The following is a 6,026-nucleotide window of genomic DNA, read 5'->3' as shown; positions in this document are numbered from 1 at the left end:
GTGAGTGTACATTGGTAGTCAATCCAACAATATTTATTAGCATCTGCTCATTGCCAACTTGACAGGATGTTTCTTTTATAACTTTGCCCATGGACCAACGATGAGGTTGAAGTACAATTCCAGAATTGGGTTTCAATTTGCCTTGAGGCAGGAGTTCCATGCCATTTGGGTTTTGACAATGCACAAAACATAGACATTGGGCGGCACGGTGGCTCAGTGGTTACCACTGCTGCCTCACAGTGCCAGGGACCTGGGTTCAATCCCTGTCTTGGGCAACTGTCTGTGTGGAGTTTGCACATTCTCCCCGTGGGTTTTCTCCAGGTGCTCTGGTTTCCTCCCGCAGTCCAAAGTTGTGCAGGTCAGATGAATTGGCTATGCTAAATTGCCCGTAGTGTTAGGTGCCTTAGTCAGGAGTGAATGTAGGGGAATGGGTCTGGGTGGGTTGCTCTTCGGAGGGTCGGTGTGGACTTGTTGGGCCAAAGGGCCTGTTTCCACACTGTAGGGAATCTAATCTAATTTGCAAACCTATTGTAACTAACTACTGAAAATGAACTGGAGTTTGGATTTACTGTTTAGTGCATGTGAACACTGACATTCATACTCTATGTTTGGTAGGAAAGAAACTGATTATTGTCCTGTTTTATCTCAGTAAGAAAATCAGATCTAGACAGCACAAACAAGAAATGGTCTGACAGAAGCCAATACTGAATCGGGAAAGACTTTATTTTTCTCTCTAGAAAAGAGAAACCAAAGGATAATTTGATCAAGTTTATGAAAGGGTTCAATAGATAGACATCAGAAGATGCTTGCACTTCTGGAAGAAATCAAAGCTACAGTTCATTTTTATAAGATAATAAATCTAACAAGTAATTTAAGAAGACCATCTTTAGCCCGAGAGTGGTTAGAACATGAACCTCACTACCCTAGGGATTGTTGAGATGAATGGTCTAGATAGATTTGAGGAGAAACTAAGTAAATACAAGACAAAGAAAATAGAAGATTAGCCAATATTTGATGGGGTTAGATGCAGAGCAGTACAAGAAGACGTTTGTGAACCATGAACATTGACATCGATCAGTTGTGTCAAAAGATCTGTTTCTGTGTCTGCTATCTATGTACATGATTTTAATCCATTGCCAATAATATTTACTTCAGTTATGTACTCTGGAATTTATGTTTTGATGAGGCAAGTTGTTAAATCCAAAAGTTAAGATGTTGAATGAAATGGGGAAACAAAATGTTTATTGGACAGACTGCATAAATTGTGTAGGGTTCTTCAATGATATCAATGAATATTTGGTTGGAAGAAATTTCTGCTTATCCAGTGCTTGGTGTCTGATTAGCAGTCTGATTATTTAAGAACAGTGTAGGAATTGAGAAAGATATTGTTGATTAAAACTGATAGAAAACATCGTTTATTTGTATTGCATGATAAATATTCAAAGCACAGTTTCTTATCTACAGTAGAAATTTTTAATGTCATTATTTTACAACACATCATTTTTGTTTTAAATTAAAAGGTAGTATGGCAGAAATTCATCTTGCATCTTGGTACAAAATGAATGTCATTGCATTGGCTTCCTGCAATAAGCCCCATGATATTCAGTCCTATTGAACCAATGGAAATAATTATTAGACAGCATGTATAATGGGTATCAAATTAGAAACTGTTTTTTTTTGCATTCGCACACCATTGAAAGATTTATTGCAGCATATTTAGAAATACAAATGCAATATCAAATTTGATACAAAAATGTTTTGTATTCAGGAAGGTAACTCAATATAACTAATCAATGTATGTTCAGTTTTGCTTTAGATTCTCTAACTTAATCTGTGCTCGTCAAGTAAGAATAATAATGGTTAAAAGTATAACGGTCACCATACTCTATTCACAAACTAAAAATAAATATTAACATTATAAACTAAACAAAGAACAATGGATGCTAAAGATCTGAAACATAAAAATAGAAATTGCTGGAGAAAGTTAGCAGCATCAGTCGGGTGAAAACAGTGTCTAATGTTTCAAGTCCAGTGAACCTTCTTCAGAAAGATCTTCTCAAGTAGGATCACTGGACTTGAAACGTTAGCTCTGTTTTCTCTCAATAAATATTCCCAGTCTGATTGAATATTACGATTTTAAATCCAGGCGTTCCTGGCCTTTTATGTTATACCAATCCTTTGCCATGGTTCTGCGTCTCTTTTAATAATCTGCCATGATAGAGCAAACAACACAGTGCCTTGTGCACTAAAGCAAAATTTATGTAAATTGCACATCATTTACAATGTTACTTAATAAAGAAGCACAATTTATTTCTGTATTGAAATCAGTATTGTGACAGGATTGTCAAATTCTAAATCACTCACAAGTGTCAATTGCAAGAAGTGTGTATTTGCACATTGCATCACACCCATTACCTAATTACCAGTGGAATCTTAAAGGGCCAGCTCTATCATTCAGTGGATAAATGCAGTGCGTGTTCTGGCACTGAATTATGCATATCACGAATGTTTCACTTTTGATCCAAGTCTATTCTGAGTTAGTTGCGTCATAAGTGGGGATGTGAAAAGAGACTGCAAGTGAAGGATCTGAGCTAAGAAAGAAAGGCTTGTTCTTCAGTGCTAGCCAGAGAACAGTGTAGCATATTGTATGAGTAGTGATCAGATGGGGCTAGATCTTTAGCAGTCAGATAAACTGATTCCAGTGCTCATTTCTAGCCTGACGTGAAGAACTGCCAACTTGATATCTGTGCTGAACCATGAGACCCCCATCTCATCATAGGAACAGAGAGCAGAAATTGAGAGGAATTTTCAGAGGGAAGAAGAGAAATTCCCATTTGTAGTTAGCAAGAAAAGATTGAATGTGTGATGAAAGCTTAATCATTTGCTCTTGTAGTTAAAGAATAAGTGATATAAAACATGCAGAAAATGCCCTATCTACTTTAAAAAGAAAATGATGGTGGGGGCAGGAATTTTATTTTTAAAATGCATCTTCCCAGAAAGCATGTTAAGAAATGATTTAAAGGCTATTTCTCAAGAGGAAATATTTCTGTCCCATGGCTGTCAATAGCAGCCTGCTGGAGACTGACAATTTCAGATCTCTTAGCCAGAAAAAGACTGTTTGTTTGAGGCATCCAGTGGATTTGTCTTTGGTTGGTTGGCATTGCAGTCAGTCTTGATTGGCATCCATCCTGGTTTTGGTTGCTGATGCTGGCACGATGCCATTGAAAAGTTTAATACCAGCAGGGCCTGGAGCCCTGAGCTCTGGCTGGTGCTAATCCTTTTAGTGCCATGGTAGTTACTGCTAAGAGCAACATTGAGAATCAGGAAGGATGGTGATCACTGCTCACTGTAACGAGAACCAACAAAATGCAAGGAGATTGGAAATAGCTGTCTTCCAGCAAGCTGCTTTACGATGGGCACAAACACAACGTGCTCCTACAGGAAGGAAGCACCAATTGATGCACATTTACACACTTCGAAGAAAACTGTAATTTTAAAGCATCCAAATATTGTCCTCAAGTAACATGTTCTTAAAATCATTCCACTGGAAAATAACATCAGAATTGTTAGCGCAAGCAGTATTTCAACAAGCTTCTGCATAATTAACTAGACTGTCAAAATTGCATATTCATTCTGTATCTAACCATAGCTTCTTTACATCATTGGCAGGCATGACATAGCAGAATGCAAAATTCCATCCAAACTACTTACCTAATGCTGTACGGAGCTTTCAAACCATCAGTACCAGCCATAAAACAATACTGTATTTCCCCACAATTAGAAAGACTTAAATGAAAGACCTGGTGTGCAGTTCCTACAAATTCGATGACATTTAAACATCTGAAACTAATTCAAATCAGCAATGTTAGATTTCATAAGAGTAAAATAATTGGCAGCAAAGGGTATGTATATGAAGTCTATACACTCCATATATTTTCTACATATATCTAAATTTTAAACAGCTGTAAATGAATAGCACAATAGTAATAGAATGGGGATAATTGCAGTCCATGAGGAACAATGCATACATTAATTATTTTATTTTAAATTCACTGACAACCTCTTACCCAATTTAAAAATATTAAAAGCATGGGCCTTGGCTAGAACCCTTTATCCATCAGTCCAAGATGTGGAATGAGGTTTGTGATTATCTTTTATAAAGAGTCCCTCAATTCTAGTGTGACATCTGCTCAGGGTTGCATGCTTCTGTCATGGGTCTACATGTGATTGAACACATCAATTCTCAATTCAAAAAGCTTTAGGCTTATGAGAAAGGCCATCCCAAGAAGTAATGGGATCTGAAGTGCAATTTGCTTGTTTTTCTTTTTTTTTTGCTACCTCTCTACCTCATCATTAAGATTTTTTGACTTAAAACCTTATGAAGCTGGTTGGACAAATTTTCACTATTTTGATTAATTGGTAGCAAGTTCTTCCCAGTCACTGATGTCAATGCTCCTGCACTTTAAGGGAAAACTCCCTTTTGGTTTGTAGTGATTCTTTTGTTCTCCCCAACCACTAGCCATTCAAGATTTGAAAAAAACAGGACCTGGTGAGGGAGGGTGCCCAGTCCATCGTGAATTGATTCCTGCATACCTTTCAATGTTGCCAGAACAAAATTTGTATTAATCAAAGACCTTGTCAGTCAAATATTCCATCAGTCAAATATTTCAATATGTTGAAGGGAAGACCCTGGAATATTCTGTTCATTTGCAGTTACCCCTTTCTCAAAATGCTGCCACAGATAAAGAGATCAAACACTGGATCAACTACATCAGCTCAGCCTTCTGCAACCCAGCATTTGACAATAATGACCTCCACAAGTCAGTAGACATCCTCGTGTGCAGAGCAGTCATCATCACCTCACTCCTTTATAGCAGTGTGACTTGTTTTATCAGTGACGCACAACAGCAAAGTGAAATTCCTCTAGCAATGCTCCTGCCACATTCTCTAGATTCACTTGAGAGGACAATTGAACAAACACTGATGTCCTTCTTGAAGCAAGTTGGACGTAGTTTTGTCCAGTTCTTAACAGGCTTTTTGAGGACATTGTAAAAACATTGCCTACAATGATGGAGCATTTTACAAGCAATGAAACATCAAGTCCACTACTGATCCTCCCATAGCATCAATTCAGGATTATCTCCTCATCTCACCTTCCCTCCCTTGCACCCACCAAATGTAAAAATACAATCTTGTTCAGCTCAGTGAAAGAGTTAACAGATTCTCTGTAACCTCTACCCAAATTGTCCACCCCTCCTCCCAAGACCACCAACAATTCCAAGTTTTGGTAAGCATTTATTAAGTATAAGCAGCTTGCCAACACATTATAATACAGACAAAGCTGAGCTATGGAAATGGCTCTGAAATTCTTTGCAGGCAGCATACTGAACATCTAGACTATTCAATTTGCACCACAGTTGGAAACTGCCTCCCAGAATCTGGAGATTTATCAGATGAACCAGTTTGACTTTGCCTTCCATGTTGTTCTGTTCTCTCAATTTAGTTACTATTTCATGATAGCTGTGAATGTGGGCATGATGATGGAAAAAAAATGCTTCAGCTAAATTCCTTATAAAGCTTATTTGCATACCTTGCTGTCCCCAGTAGCTGGGTGTACAATCAGCTGATATCCGTCACTCAGTACAAATACTTAGCAACCAGATTCCTTTGTCTGTTTCATTTCAGCGTGCATTGGCATTTGCTAGTAAACTCCACTAGACAGAGCCAAAGAATTCTGGAACCAATTGTCTCAATTGGTGCAGTCAATTAACATTAATATATTGGGAATTTATGAGCAACTTTCCACGCCAAAGCACTAATAACCTGGGCATGAAGCTGCAACTAAACAGTGAAAAGCCGTTAGAAAGCGTGTCAAATTTGGCCTTCTTGTTTGCTTACCCACTCGTGCATATCAGTTTTCCCTTCCCAACTCCTCCCCCACACCCCCTAAATCTCACCTGCCCTGGTGTAAGAGCTCTGCACAATTACTGGTTGGTTCCTCCAACTGTCCTGGAGGGATTCTTCAG

At 38.2% G+C, this 6,026-nt stretch overlaps 1 long non-coding RNA gene across 1 annotated transcript; it reads right to left on the bottom strand.

Annotated features, from left to right (window-relative positions):
• Window positions 1-1,417: 1,417 nt before the first annotated feature.
• LOC122560959 lies at window positions 1,418-5,729 on the bottom strand. Its single transcript, XR_006314862.1, has 3 exons — window positions 5,591-5,729; window positions 3,712-3,846; window positions 1,418-3,346 (listed from the first exon to the last, which is right to left on the bottom strand). It is a non-coding gene; the product is annotated as an uncharacterized LOC122560959 (long non-coding RNA).
• Window positions 5,730-6,026: the final 297 nt, after the last annotated feature.

Source organism: Chiloscyllium plagiosum, chromosome 22, assembly GCF_004010195.1.
Source record: "Chiloscyllium plagiosum isolate BGI_BamShark_2017 chromosome 22, ASM401019v2, whole genome shotgun sequence".
NCBI classification, from domain to species: domain Eukaryota; kingdom Metazoa; phylum Chordata; class Chondrichthyes; order Orectolobiformes; family Hemiscylliidae; genus Chiloscyllium; species Chiloscyllium plagiosum.
Note: the sequence above shows the minus strand (reverse complement) of the source record. Positions and strands in the feature narration are given on the sequence as shown.